At 44.4% G+C, this 16,298-nt stretch overlaps 1 long non-coding RNA gene and 1 other non-coding gene across 2 annotated transcripts in view; one reads left to right on the top strand and one right to left on the bottom strand.

The window, feature by feature from the left end:
• LOC149432903 (uncharacterized) overlaps window positions 1–16,298 on the bottom strand; it is a 122,858-nt gene that overhangs the window by 18,966 nt on the left and 87,594 nt on the right. The window lies entirely within an intron of this gene.
• Window positions 10,683–10,755, top strand: TRNAR-CCU (transfer RNA arginine (anticodon CCU)). Its single transcript has one exon. It is a non-coding gene; the product is annotated as a tRNA-Arg (tRNA).

The raw sequence follows: 16,298 nt of genomic DNA on the forward strand, positions 1-16,298 counted from the left end.
GCTGCTCACTCAACAAAACACCAGGAAAGACAGTAATAGTAAGTAATTGTAATAGAGAAATATAATGAAAGCACTGTAGGACAAAATATGTCACCCACATATATATACTATATACACTGGGGTCACTGCTATATACACCTAGAGGGGTCACTGCATAGAGTAGGGAAGTGTTACAACCCCTGTAAGGTCCCCATTAGGGAGACTCACCCTCTCCATGTGTCCTGATCACCAATGTCACCAGGATGGAAAGTGATGAAAGATCCACCAGGGCAGGAATAGAGGGGAAATCTGAAGACAACTGAAATCTGAACACCTGAAACTCCCCAACCTTCCTCTTTTCTCTCCTTTTTTCCCCTTTCCTAGACACTCGGGGTTTCTATTTTGCCTCCATCATCCAGAAAATGCTATCCGGTATGCTTCGACCGCTAGATACTGCTGCTTGGGGGGCGGGACAAGGTGACTTTCACCTTCTGAGGTCTGTGTTTCACTCCCCACCTCCTAGTGGCTCTGTACCTGCCAGTTTGTGCCATCTTCTTGGTATGTAAGCATCGGCTATGTTCCCCTATATAGGTCTCCCTCCACAATGCAGGACATGTTTGCGGTGGAGGCTACGGCCCTCAGCCTATAAACACTGCACGTTATTGTGCTGGAATCTAGTCTACGCCTTTATTGACGTCCTTTATCTTTCTTCATGATTCACATTTTACTGTTCAGGAATATCATTAAGCATCGTCTGTCATGTCATACTACTACATTTTGCTGCATACCTTAAAGACAGAATTAGAAAAAAAGTAAATGCTGGCACTCATCCTTGGGCTTGTAAATCTTCCTTATTAGACACCCAGGTAAAAGTCACAGGTGCCACAATGCTGACATGTTTCAGCCACAAATGGCCTTACTCATAGCAAGCTGGACAATGGGTTGGCTTCATTATTTATAACCTCCCACCTAAAGGCGGAATCTATTCCAGCTGGAGGATAATTGAACCAAACCACAAAATGCAAACATTACAAAACCTATATTAGCACACAATCCAATCAGTAGCCACATAGCATAATTATAGAAAAAAAAAAGGTTTAGTCTAGCCTAAGGCAAGGCTCACACCTGTGCATTTTGCAGTGTGCTTTCACAGTAGCAGAAACGCACTACACTCCATTTAACATGATTCCCTATGGGTCACGTTCACATCTGTGTTCTAACAGGTGTGTTTATATTCATTGTTGATTCATAGGATGTGGTGCTTGCTCGTGTACCCACCTTCCCTTTCATATGAGAATGGGAGAAAGAGTGAGGTGACAGGTATGAGGAGTGAGGTGACAGGTATGAGGAGTGAGGTGACAGGTATGAGGAGTGAGATGACAGGTATGAGGAGCGAGATGACAGGTATGAGGTATGAAGGAGACACACAGACCTGACAGGCAGCCCACCTGTACACTAAAGGATTGCACATGGCAGGCTGCTGCCCCCATCTCTGCCATTCTCACCATTGTCAGGGAGCAGTCATGTGGACAGATGCTCTGGGCTCTGTATGGAGGCTGCAGCAGCAGAAGAATATTCCCTTTATTTTATCATAGAGTGTCTAGAACAGGGGTACTCAAACTTTTGAAAAGCGAGGGCGTATTACGTGATTTGGTAACCGGTCGTGGGCCACGATGAAATGAAATGGTTCATAATTTTGAATAATTTATTTTGCATAGCATAATGAACAATTTTCCTCCTACGGCCACTGAATGCAGCTAGGAGGGAAAGGAGGAGAAGCCGGCTTTCAGCGGTTGCAGGAGAAAATATAGAGAGGATCAGTTGCTGTATATGCCGCCCCCGCAGCCTCTCCTGTCCAAGTGTAAAACAGAACGTGATGGGAGACTGCACGGGCCCCCTGAAGCATGGGGCGAGGTCGCCATTGTCACCCCTAATGCTATACCAATGGTTGGGTGGGTGGGGGTGGTAAAAACATGTCAACTATGGGGTTTTACTGCCCCCAACCAACAAATGTAAACTTATCTTACTGTCTAGAGCCCCTTATAAGGCTGCTTTCACACTGATGCGGTGCTGCTTTCCTGTTCCTATTATGTCTGGCAGCTGCGGGGCATTCAGGAGTTTTGCTGCACTTTCAGAAAGCACACCAAACCCGCAGGATGTAATGGAAGTCTATGGCCCAATGCAGCTATCCCATAGGGAAGTCCCAGGTGCACTGTACTGCACCCATGGATCAGTGTGAAAGCAGCCTAAAAGTTGTTAATTCTCATATTGGTACTAATATGCCCATTGCAAAATCAAACAGTGTATGTGATTTTTAATACACTGACCTTTTCTTCCTCTTCCAGCTTTTGCTGGCATCGTTCCCCAGGCTGTTAGAAAGGTCCCAGGCAAAGGTTCCAGAGCCGCCTCAAAGCATTCTGATGCTCTGGGATGGCAGGTCAGAAGACCCAGATCGTGATCAACGGGTTGTCGACCCCAGGCATGCGCTTCCCTGGTTTGAGGTCGAGGGCTACATCGAAGGGCTCTGAGGGCCACAGGTTAAGAAACCACGGTCTATAAACACAGCTGTCCACAGGATTCATCCCCCTGCTCTGTAGCCTCCTCTCTATTTGTTCAATTATATCATTTTAGTGAGGGCACTACATATTTCTGTCTATAAAGCATTACTAAAGCCCTAGTACAACTGCTGAGATAAAACCAATATAAAATATTGGAATTATTAATTAGGACAGGTAGAATGGTGGAATTACATTGAGAAAGAGAAAGCGTAAATCACAAGCATACCAAGCAGGACGCACAGCCTGCGTATGTAATGTAGCAAATCAATGGTCTTTATCACCAGGATCTCAGCACAGGATTTCTAGCATTTGGTGTATACATGGTTATTTGGGGTGAATTCTTAATTCTCAATGAATAACTTTAACTTACATTAGTCCTGGCACAGAAAGCCGTGCACTGAGAATGGACTCCCAGGGCCCAGAACCCCCACATTGTCCATGTATAGAATTCCCATACAGAGAACCAGGTGACACAAGATCATTTCCAGAACACTGATGACATTCACTTACCGATGTGAAATCAAATGCATTCAAATGTCCAGTTTCCATGTAACTTCAATAAATGATGTGTAAATAGCGGGAATTAAAAATAATTGTTTTTTTTTATTTCTCTAGAAAAAAAAAATGACAGCAAGAGAAAACAATATTCAGAAACTCCAAAGTCCAGCAATTGGACGAGCACACTCAGCAGTGCCATGGAGGATGACTCACACCGACTATCACTGAAAAGTTTCACTTTCCATAAAGTACTTGGAAAGGGGGCCTTTGGGAAGGTGGTGTTGGCCTCCCATGTCACCTCTCAACAGAAGATGGCCGTGAAGATCATGAAAAAAAAAATGCTACTTGAATGTGACCCCATTAATTGTACTACAGAGCGTGATATACTGGTAAAGCACAGGAACACTCGGTATATTACTCATCTATTTGGATCGTTCCAGACAGAGGTAAGTCTTTTCATCTTTCAGCTTTTTCATCTTATTCTTGTACTGTGCTCCCCTACTGACCCAGACCCCCTAAAATTTATGTTCTGGAAATTACTTCTTTGGGAGTAAAATCTTATACAAGGATAAGCCTCCCCCCTTCCCCCGATGATGGTCCTGCGGACTATATTATTATTTCAGGTACTTATATAGCGCCGTCAATTTACGCAGCGCTTTACATATATATAGTACATTCACTTTAGTCCCTAACCCTCAAGGGGTGTACAATCTAAGGTGGCCTATCAATTAGTCCTTCAGCCAATGAGTGCTGAAATGTGAGTGGCGGAGGGGAACTCCACTTGTGTCCCACACCAGGTTTTTCTGAGGGCTCTGGCTGTAGTCGGGGAAGCAGTAGAGGTAAAAGCAGAACTCTAGAGCGCCTACTACAAGGCTGGAGGTTGGTGAAGTAAACTGTACAGAGTAGAGGTTTTCTTTAAAGAAGCCATTTACTAAGAGGCTGCCATTGCTGATCTACTTTTGAAATTGCTAGTTGCCTGGCTGCCTGGGGCCTCGAAAATTAAAGTCACTGAGCCAGAACCAGTCTGCAGCTAAAAGGACTGGAGAAGGCAGGCTTCTGGATCTACATGGGACTTCCAGAATGGTGACCAAAGTACTGAAGTGACTGGATCACCCTAACAGACAGACAAAACTAGTTTTGTGATCAGGATAGTCCAGCCATGGCAGCCTTCGTATTTTCTCTGTTTGCTTTTCCCAATCTCCTGAAGGAAGATTCCACATTGCACTGTCTGCCGGTGTGTGTGCGCCTTCGTATATTCTTCCACAAAGTGAAATTTTACTTGTCTCTAATGTAACCTTTATCTCTTATTTTCATACAGACTCATGTGTTCCTCGCCATGGAATTCCTGAGTGGAGGGGATCTTCGGGACCTGATAAAGACTTCAGCTCCACTCGCCTACCAACCCATAAGGTAAGTTCAATGACAGGGCTGTGATGGAATCAGAGGTGGCTGACCAGAGAGCACAGGCAGTGACACAGCCAGGCCCCTCCAACTGAGCCTCGTCCATCCATACCCCTATGTACTATAGGGGGAAATCATCTTTACCTTTTTATTGGTCTTTAATGATTTTGAATGCTAATTCATACTTTTCTTTCTCCTTCAGATTTCTAACTGCTGAGATTCTTTGTGGCATGCAATTCCTGCATGCTGGTGAAGTCATGCACAGGTATGTATCGGATTAGCTGACTAACAATCACTCCTTGGCTTCTGGTATCTTTTATTGAATAAGGAAGTCATTCCACCAGAGTTCCCAGTTGTGTTGCCTCCTGTAAAGTCTCATTCCATCTGCTGTAGTAGTCTCCCTGCTCATGCCATATTCTGCTTAATGTAGATTTTATACAAAATCCAGAAAGAGGAGTGAGAACTCCTCATAATAAATATAGCAGGTGGGCGGAGCTGGGAACCTAGGAACAGAGAACTTCCTGTAGACGGATATAAAAGAAGCCAATGTCCACCCATCAATGTTCACTCTTTCTTGTATAGATGTATATTTGTATCTTTTCTCTCTTTAATAAAATGTGGGATATAAAGAGATAATTGTTCACTTCTTTTCTTCACAGAGATCTCAAACCTGATAACATTCTCCTGGACCATGCCGGACACATAAGAATTGCTGATTTTGGCTTGGCTAAGATGAACGTCAACAAGTCCACTATAATCAGTGGATGGGCAGGTACAGCAGCATACATGGCTCCAGAGGTAAGATTCATATTCTCCTGATATTAGACTTTACTGTAATGTTTTTTATGGGATATAGAGAAGACATACAGGGGGCTCCCCTTTCATTTGATGGAGAATTCCTCCACTGGACTCCCGGTTGCTTTCAGTGGCTGTCCAGACCAGAACTATATCTAATAAAAGGTGGGAAGTTCTGAGAGTTGCAACAGTGTTGGAGCGTCTTTGTAGAGGACATTGATGGCGGGTGTAGATGGATGGATCTGTCCGCCCGATTCACACATACAAATGGAATAAAAGCTTCAGGAATGGCTCACCTGCTGTACTCCTTAACTGTAAGGCCTCTTGCACATGGGGGTGGAAAAAAAGAAATCTGAATATAGATGCATTGTTGCCTATGGAATCATGCACACAGCTGTGACTTTACATGCATATACATGCTTATATTGCAACACTGGCATTGAAGGAGAATTTACACATGTATACGCACGTTAGGAACATTTTACTCAGGATCCTTCTGTCAACAAGATCCTGAGAATAGAGATCAATAAATGATTACATCCATGTGCAACTGGCCTAACATGGTGAGCGCCTGTGAACACTGAGCTACTGGGGTCCGTACACCTTTATCTGTCTCCTTTAATATGCACAATTAAAGTGTACCTCTAGGCAAAACCTTCTTTTCATTTTTGGAAAGAGTGGAGAAAGGTCAGACCCTCTCTCAGGTTTTTATTGGTGGCCTCATTGGGGAGAAAAAGGTTTTGACTATACGTAAGCTATAAAGCGGTATTAAACCCCAAACAAAAAATTTCATATATTGCAGTTTACCAATCATTAGATGTGGTGGCTGCATTAGTTTCTGTTTTCACCTGGTAATCAGGCCAGTAACACACCTCCTGTATTAGAGCGCCTCTACTCTGGATGAACGAGCACAGGGGTCACCATTGTACAGCAGCATTGTCAGTCTGGGGAGACGGGAGTGTTAGATGGACTAGCAAATTTAGATAAACTGAAACCAAACTCCAGCTCACACTACAGTTACAGCAGTTTTGTACCTTTTGGGACAAAGCTTATACGTAAAAAAATAAAAGCTGAACATTGTAAGCAGGGCCGTGGATAAGGGGTACCACCAGTCCTCCTCTACAGGGCCCAGGCCAGCAGGGGGGACTAGGCAGCTGGGTGAATCGGATGTGGGCAGGGAGGGTGATCGACATGGCAGGGGGCTATTACTGGAACCGATCCCCTGAATGGCTCTTTCTGCATTAGCTGAAAGCTGGCTTCTACTCCTCTCCCTCCCACTGGCTTTCAGCTGCTGCAGAGCAAGACATAGAGGAGATCAGTCCCAGTAATCCCCCCCTTACTGGTGCACGCGTCACCCTACTTGTGCAACATTCTTTTTCCCCTGCTGTCCAGGCCAACCTTTGTGCCCCCACCCCCGCAGTGCTGCCGGCTTCCCTCCTCTGATACCCACTGGCAGCTGCAAGCACTTAATAGGATTCTTCAGGATTGAGAGTGGAGGAAGGGTCTGGTAAATATGTCACATTTACCAGCCCCTTCCTTTCCTAAATGAACACAATGAGTGACTGGTGCTGATCACTCACTGTGTTCATGCATAACTGAAGCATAGTAAACTGTTTTGTTTTTTTTCTGCTGGGGGGGGGCTGTCAGTTTGGCTGTATGGGGCCCCGTGGTTTCTAACAGCAGCCCTGATTGTAAGCACTCCTGTCAGTGGGAAATGGTTTGTAACAACTCTCGAACTGCTACATCTGAAGAAGAGCTTGTTTTTTCTTTTCTAAACAGACTTAGCAGGTGAAAATAAAGAAAAGAAAGCATAAAAAAAAATAATGCAGCCATCACATGTAAAAATGTGTAAGCTGCAGTATAATAAATGTTTGCTTTTGGGTTTAATACCGCTTTAAGCCCCACCTCCAATACTCAAAAGCTCCACCTTTGATGAATTTTGAGCACAATTTTAAGATTCCTGGAGTCTTCATACATCACATATGTCAGCATGGAGTCTCCTCTGTCCTCTGCCTGGCCTAGGAATATTCTCATCCTTTTTTTCTCCCCTTATGTTTCTACAGGTTGATGGAGATTTGCCATACACCATCACAGCAGACTATTACTCCTTGGGAGTGATAGTATATGAGATGGCGTTGGGTGTGCGGCCATTCGACGATGAAATACACAAAGAGGACTTGTTGAAGAAAATCACCATTATGAACCCTCATTATGCAGCTGAAATGGATGTTCACCTCCATGATCTCATACATAACGTGAGTATATACAGCTTTACCTTCATTTAACAGACAAAACCCTTTCTATAGACCTAGTTATAAGTTCAGGAAACATGATTGCATGGGAAGAACGCCAGTCACCACTCCACTTGGAGCTGTGCTGCAGTTACCAGCAATAAAATGCAGACATGCTGAATTTTATTGCAGCATTCCAAGCTGGATCGCATGTCAATATACAGCTGTGCAGCACACCACGCTGCTGTACAGTCACACGAATGAAGTGTCAACTTTGTACACTCTGCACACTTCAAATAAAGTTCAAACAAAAATAAGGCAGCTGTGTGATGTGATGAAATGTGCACCACACCGCCCACTACTGCCAGTTCACTGCAGCCAGAATGGATGGCTGCTGGACACTGAACAGCTGTGCTTTGGTGTGCTACAACTTTCTGTTGCTGTGTGAATGGGCCCTTCAATTTCTGGAGACAATCCTTATACAGACAGCATATAGAACTCCCCTGGGGCTGCCATCGGTGGAAGAAATAATCCTGGCAGTTGTAGAATGAATAGAAAGATCATTTTTATACATTCTTCATAACAATTCATTGTGCACTCTATTGTGTTATATTATAAAAAAAAATACCCTTAAAGCGGTAATAAACAGCAGACAAAACAAAACAAACAAATAATTCCCCTGCAAGGTAATGTCCTAATGTGCTGGCATGCATTGTACACTAGCACATTATGTAAAACTTACATTAAAACGAAGCCCTCCAGCGGCGCTCTGTCACCCCTGTAGAGGCTTCCATATTCACCCGTCTTCCTTCCGGGTTCTTGAGCTCCGGCCTTCTGACAGGCTGGGTCGCGATGACGTCACTTCCGCACATGCACACGGGAGTCCCGGGCCACAACACACAGCTCTGAAGAATGGCACGGGTATAAAAGAAGAGAGAATATCTCCTAAACAGTGCACGTTTAGGAGATATTCATTTTACCTACAGGTAATCTTTATTATAAGCTCTCCTGTAGGTCAAATTAAAAAACAGAGTTTACAACCACTTTACAACCTCTAATAAGCGAACATGACACAAATAATCCAATCAGGACATAGTGGCGGGTTTACAAGCAAAATCAAGGAAGCTGAAATATGTCACTGTTAGAATCCAATATTACAATGGGGAGTTCTGTGGGTCACATATTGTTATTGTTCTCCAGTGTTTCTTATCATATTTCTTTCTTCTTTACAGCTCTTATGTCGAGACCAGCACACGCGGGCAATCCTGGTACGGGACATCAGACAGCACCCATTCTTCAAAACGATTGACTGGACTGCAGTGGAACAAGGAAAGTCACAACCAGCATTTACTCCAAAACCAGTAAGTATACGAATAACGGAGGGGTCCATGTATGTTGGGGGGAGGGGAGATTTTTAGCAAGATCTAAGGTTTATTTTTGTACAGAATTCTCACATTTTGTCACATGACCTGGGGACTCGTCTGAATGAATTCTGTTTATTATTGGTCTTTAGCACTGCATAGGTGTCAGGCGCACAGCTTAGACCTGCTTAATTTTACTTGGTGATCATACCAATAACACACTTCCTGTCCTAGGGTGACAACGCTGACTTACTGTACCAACGGAGAAGAAGTGTTGTCATCCTAGCCTGATTAGAACTACAAACACCTTCACCTCTCCTTATCTCCATTACACAGAGGGGATTGCTTTGTAGTTCACAGACAAGCTGAGAAAGCTGAAAATGAGAAAAAAAATGAATGCAGTCTCCATATCTAAGAATTACTTGGAATAAATGACATTTTTATTCTTGGCATTAAATATACATCAAGGGGGTGTTAATGCAGTGTAATGCTTCTTCAGATCACTAGAGGGAGCTGGGGATGAATGATCCCTCTTGGGATACGTTGCTGCACATCGAGGGTTGGGGGTCACCAAGCTTTGTCCCCAATTTCTGTATTAGTCAAAATTATTGATGAATGTTCTTTGTTCTCTTTCCAGACTCTGAATCAACCGGAAGAATTTACTATGAAGATGGAGGAATTTATGGCCCATAAAGACAGAGAGATTCCAAAAAAGGGAAAGCATGTATTCAAAGACTATTCCTACATCAGTGAAACGCTAAAGAAGGAGCTAAGGGCATCTCTCCACCAACAAAATCAGGGGGCCATGAATCTGCATCGAAAGTCAAAAAATATATTAACGCGTTAAGTCATAACAAAAAAAAAATCTTCACCAGCAAGAAAATGGCGAAATCTGCTAGTATCCATCGCACACTAACCCCTTCACGCCGGCGCCTCGCGGCCCTTTAAGGGGTTTCTGACGCTCCGAGGCGGGTGGGGTTTAGGTTCGTGTGACTGCCATGATTGGCTGTCACGACAGTCACATGATCAGAAAGGTCCCAATCGCAAGGAGAGATCGGGACCTTTCCATATTACTCCGACTCATGCGCTGGGAGCACGCAGGGTGCATGCTCTCAGCATGTTTGTTTACAAATGGTACTCAAATATGCAACCGCTCGGCGTCAAGGCCCAGCCTAGCCTGATGACTCAGGGATGAACCGATCGCCTTAGGGGGTCAGGAAGGAATTTTTTTTCCCTTTGGAGACCATCTGACCAAGGGGGGGTTTTGCCTTCCTCTGAATCATCAGAGAGTTTAGGAGTCTGATAAGGCAGCACCTCTGAGGAGTCAGAGGATAAGACTGACTTATCTCCAATAGAAAGAGGAGTGCATTATGCACAGGACACAGAGTTCAGGAGTGCATTATGCACAGGGTTCAGGAATGTGTAACCCACAGAGTGTAAGGGTTCAGGAGTGCATTATGCACAGGGTTCAGGAATATGTAACCCACAGAGTGTAAGAGTTCAGGAGTGCATTAAGCACAGGGCGCAGGGTTCAGGAGTGCATTATGCACAGGGTCCAGGAATGTGTAACCCACAGAGTGTAAGAGTTCATGAGTGCATTATGCACAGGGTTCAGGAATGTGTAACCCACAGAGTGTAAGGGTTCAGGAGTGCATTAAGCACAGGGTTCAGGGTTCAGGAGTGCATTAAGCACAGGGCGCAGGGTTCAGCCCCGACTCAGTTCTGATCTCACCTGCACCCCCCATGGTGATCCACCATGTTCTGATTGATAGATAGACAGACAGACAGATAGACAGATAGATAGATAGATAGAAAAAATAAAAAAAAATAATAGATTGAGATATAGCTGGATAAATAAAGCTCCGGTGGCCTAATGGATAAGGCACTGGCCTCCTAAGCCAGGAATTGTGGGTTCGAGTCCCACCTGGGGTGATATCTTGCTTGTCTCTTTTACCAGGACGAGGGGAGGATGAAGAATAAAACCATCCAGGAGGAGATCTACCTCTCTGTGCTTCATGTGACAGTCCTAGAAGTTCCCTTTCCTGAAACCTTAACAATATATGTGTGCAATCACTATCTCACTTTGGAGCAGACTCCATGGACCACTTGGTGGTTTTTTGCCATCAGTCTTCTATGTTTCTTTCCCAGTAAACTCCCCAAGAATGGCCATAACCCCCAGCATTGGTATTAGTGGGGCCAAAAAATTGCCCAGGCATGAGTGATCAATTGCTGCAAAAACCACCCACAATATTGGTGTCACTGTCAGTAATAAAACCCCAAAATTCCTGTGAATAACTCAAATAATAACCCCCAATATTGGTGTCAATGGCTACAATCTGAGGAATTTTGACTTACCTGTAATGTCCATAGTATGGTACAAGACGCAGGCAACTTAATTCATATACCATGGGTTATAGGTTTGTACCTTCAGGTACTTGGACACTGGAAAGCTTTTGAGGACACGTCCCCCTAGGGCAAATTACATCCCCCCCAATATAATCCTACGCCACTCTATGAGTCCTCTGTTTTGTAGCAAGCCATACAGAATAACTAAGGAATTGAACTGAAAGGTGGCCTGTGCCCCGTACTGTACTCCAAAAGGGATAATTCCCACTATGTGAAGTCACTGGTGTTTTACCACACTGTCAGTCGCTGGTTATCGAAAGGACTTACAGAATACAATTGCTTTCTATGTGCCCTGTTTACACTACAATGCAGCCCAGAGCTGAGACATGCTGCATTTTATCGCAGGACTGCATGGCAGTGTACAGCAGCCCAGCACACCACACTGCTGTACAGTGGCATGAATGAAGCATCATTTTTGTGCACTTCAAATAAAGTTTCTACAAAAAAAATAAATAAAAAGGAGCTGTATGATGTACTGAATAGCGCATCACACCGCCCCTGTAACAGTCGGAATGCGCAGCTGATGGAGAGGTAAACTGATGAGATGAAACTCTCCAACATCTGTCCGTTCTGTGTGAACTCAGCCTAAGATCAGTCCAAATTCCTCTGATTCTAAATCACACAGTACAGGATAATAGCATCCTATTCATACACCATGGGACATCCCCAAGCAATGAATTCCAGAGTGGGCAACAACTAGGCAAACAGAACTGGCCCAAGAAATAACAGGGTTATACCCCCCAGTTTCTGTGTGTCACTGCAACAACCATGTGGCCGAAAGATGCATCTGCTGAAGATTGGACATCCAGCCGGTAAAACTTTGTAAAAGTATGAAGAGAAGGCCGGGGGCAGAAGACCAGGTGGTGGACATACAGAGTTGGGTGACAGAGGTTTGGTGCCTAAAGGCCGGGGATAAACAGATCCAGTGCAGTGGGAACATAAAAGGGAAGAGGAAGGGATGTTTTTGAACATAAGCTCTCGTATTCAAACCCTGTATTCACTGTACAATGGTGGGTTTTGAAGAGGGGTGCCCTTTGTGAGGACCCACAGAAAGGGCAAACGGGAAATCGAGCAATGTCGTCACTTTTTGGATGTTTGGGAGCCGAGCACAAAGATGGCAGGGCAATGTCCTCATCTTTGGATGGTTGGGAGCCGGGAACAAGAATGGCAGAGCAACGTCCTCACCTTTGGATGGTTGGGAGCCGGGAACAAGAATGGCAGAGCAATGTCCTCACCTTTGGATGGTTGGGAGCCGGGAACAAGAATGGCAGAGCAATGTCCTCACATTTGGATGGTTGGGAGCCGGGAACAAGAATGGCAGAGCAATGTCCTCACATCTAGATGTTTGGGAGCCGGGAACAAGAATGGCAGAGCAATGTCCTCACATCTGGATGTTTGGGAGCCGGGCACAAGAATGGCAGAGCAATGTCCTCACCTTTGGATGGTTGAAAGGCGGGCACAAGAATAGCAGAGCAATGTCCTCACATTTGGATGGTTGGGAGCCGGGAACAAGAATGGCAGAGCAATGTCCTCACCTTTGGATGGTTGACAGGCGGGCACAAGGAAGGCAGAGCAACGTCCTCATTCAGATTAAATGCCAAATCCAACTTTGGAAGAAAAGATGGTCTGGGGTGTAACACAACCTTGTCACTATGAAGGATGAGGAAAGGCTCTTTACAGGAAAGAGCTGCCAATTCAGAACACTTCTGAATGTTCTGACGAAAAGGCTACTTTGCTGGCAAGAATCTCTAAGAGGATATCCCTGTTGGGTTCAGAAGGACACAAAAAAACAAATGAAGGTCCCAAGGAAGCTCAGGGTGCTGCAAAGGGGGCCTGATACAGAACCACCTTGAATAAAAGTTTTTACAAGAGAATGCAAAGAAAAGGCATCTGACAAAGGATGGATAATGCGGAAATCAGCTCATGTAGGGTGAACTGTGCTCTCATCGGGTTCAGATAACATTTCCAGGTACAAGGAGACAATTTACTGCCTTTAGCAGGTAGGAGACTCCAAATAAAACATCCCTCTATCCTTTATCCTTAAGACCTGGATTTCTAAAGCCATGCTGGAAAAGCCAGAGACGGTCCAAACGGTGGCAGCTTTCAGCTCTGTCACATTCTGAATGACAATTGCGCAGTCAGGCAACACTGTACCCAAATGACATTTTTATCACTGTGTTCACACAAATAGAGCTTTTTTGGTGGTATTTGATCACCACTGTGTGTTTATATTTTTTGCTGAATAAACAAAAAATAGAACAAAAATTGTGAAGAAAAAAAGGAATTTTTCTTTGTTTCTGTTCTAAAATTTTGCAAACAATAACCTTTCTTCATCGATTTAGGCCAAAATGTTTTCTGCTGCATTTCTTTAGTAAATATAACCCAAATCAGTGTTTATTATTTAGTCTGTAGGAAAGTTATAGAGTCCACAAACTACGGTATATATCTAAAAATCGATCAATTCTGATGTGCTGATGGCCAATCTCATTTCTTGAGGCCCGAAAATGCCAGGACAGTACAAATACAAATGACCCCTTTTTGGAAAGTAGACAGTGCAAGGTATTCAAGAGGCATGGCAAGTTTTTTGAAATTGCCATTTTGTGTCACAATTCTTAGGAAAATTAAAAAATAAAAAACTGTTAATAGACTGCCTCCATGATACGAGAGACTGTTAAATCGGCCATAGATGGAGCATTTGGTGGTTGCAGAAAAGAAAAATCGCTCAATTCACTCATCAACACAGCTGACTGTGTTGATGAGTGAATTGAGCAATTTTTCTGACAGGTTGATAGGGGGATCCCTCTTCTGAAGCCATTGTGCTCTCCCCGTGGGGGGAGGGGGAGCAGTCCTTGCCATGAGAACACAGTGATTACTGTAAGCGGCTATAACAGCTGTTAGCAATAATCACATGCAAAATCTGACAGGCAGGTTGTACCCAAGTTGAGCGATCGATCAACTTGGATATATTCAGCCTGCCAATACATGATTTGAATCTCGCCCAGTCACTGATGAACTGGCCGACATTCGAAAAAGTCTATGGCAGGCTTTAGAAACTTCCGCCATGATAAAAGATACTGATAAAGACTGCTACCACAATAAGAGACTGTTAGAGACTGCCACCATATTACGAAGGACAGCTAGAGACTGCTGTCATCTAACTGACAGCCTGCTGCCAAGTTACAGGAGACAGCTGGGGACTGCTACCTTTGTCTAAAGAAGTGACACACTCCTGCCATGTTACAAAAGACTGATAAGACTACAGCAATGTTACAATTTAGTTGATAAGCACAGGCCTGGCACATTACTATGTTAGTTTACATCTGGCTGTGCAGTGACACCCCATAACATGGAACTTGAGGTGGTGCCCGGCAGGTACAGACATGAGTTGGGTATTTGCACCTCATACTTTGTGAACTTTCCTCAGAGAGGCAAATGGAGACCTCATCGTGCCGATCGTTCTCTTCCGCCATACCAGCTATGGGGTCTGCTGTAGGAGTCAGAAAAGAGGCGGAGACCTGGTGTTCAGGGAAGAAGGCCAGCTCTCGCAGGACAACAATTAGTCTCTATCTTTTGGTCTTTTTTTGGTGGTTGATTCTCACCTCCTTTTGCTCTTTTGTGATCAGAGAATTGATCATCTTTTATGACTTTGGCCTGGGTCTCTTTGACCAACTCCTCCTCCCATTTCATGTTTTCCTTATCTATTCCAAATTGGTGGAGAAGAGTTGCTCATTTGATCATCTCCCTATAAATTTAGAGCAGTTCCGACAATACAATTTGAACATCCCTGGTGAATGTGAAGTGAAGACAGAATTTCCTTCATTAAATCTACTGACTTACACTGCAATGCATGCTCACTGGACGCATGTTCACTATACGGCTTGTGGACACCTGACCATCTCTCTGGAGGGTCTGTGGGAATTTGTCCCATTTGTGAGGTCAGGTACCGGTGATGGATGAGAAGATCTGGCTCACACATTGGGCCTCACAATGAGCTCCAGAAAGAAAGACCTGGCTCGCCATCGACCTTTCAATTCATCCCAAAGGTGTTCAATAGGGTTGAGGTCAGGGCTCTGTGCAGGACACTCCAGTTCCTCCACATCAAACTGGTCATCCATGTCTTTGTGAAGCTTGCTTTGTACACAGGGGACAGTCATGGGGGGAAAAGAAAAGGGTCTTCACCAAAATGTTATAAAAAATTTGGAAGAATATGATTGTCTCCAATGTCTTTGTATGATAGTGTATTACTGGGACCCTTCACTGGAGACACCTGTATTCCGTCAATAGGGAGCAGGGGGGGAGGGGAGTCATACACTTTTCTCCAAACAGTCCAGGGATGACAAAAAAACTCAATTACATCACCGGCCGCATCAGCATTAACCACTTCAGCTCCGAAAGGGTTTACCAACTTTGTGACCTGGCTATTTTTTGCAATTTAGCACTGCGCTACTTCAACTGGCAATTGTGTGGTCATGCAACGCTGTACCCAAATTGCGTTTATATATTTTTTATAATAAATAGAGCTTTTATAACCGCTTACCGACCACCCTATAGCAGAAATACTGCTACAGGGCGGCACGGGTGCACAAAATCACGTATATATACGTGATCTTGCATTTCCGGTTAGGGGCGTGCGTGCACCCTACCTGCGCCACCGTTCACGGCCGTGGCTGTCGATTACTCGCCGGCGCCTGGCGATATCCGAGGATCTCTGACGAGGAGGAGAACTGCCATCCGAAGCAGTGTGCTTACAGTGAAGCACACTGACTCCGCCCCCTAGTAAAACACTCCCAACACACAGTTAACCCTTTGATCGCCCCTCATGTTAACCCCTTCCTGCCCAGTGCCATTAGTACAGTGTCAGTGCTTTTTTTTTTTTTTAGCACTGATCACTGTATTGGTGTCACTGGGGATGTCAGTGACACCAAGTCAGTTCCACCCAGTGTCAGAATGTCCACAGCAGTCCCGCTATGAGTTACTGATTGCTGCCATTACTAGTAAAAATGGAAAAAAAAAAATCCCAGTATGTATACCGCCATTTGTAAACGATATAACTTTCACGTAAACCAATT

The sequence above is a fragment of the Staurois parvus genome, unplaced genomic scaffold (genome assembly GCF_062004578.1).
Source record: "Staurois parvus isolate SC_StPar_1 unplaced genomic scaffold, SC_StPar_1.0 ptg002058l, whole genome shotgun sequence".
Classification (NCBI taxonomy): Eukaryota; Metazoa; Chordata; class Amphibia; order Anura; family Ranidae; genus Staurois; species Staurois parvus.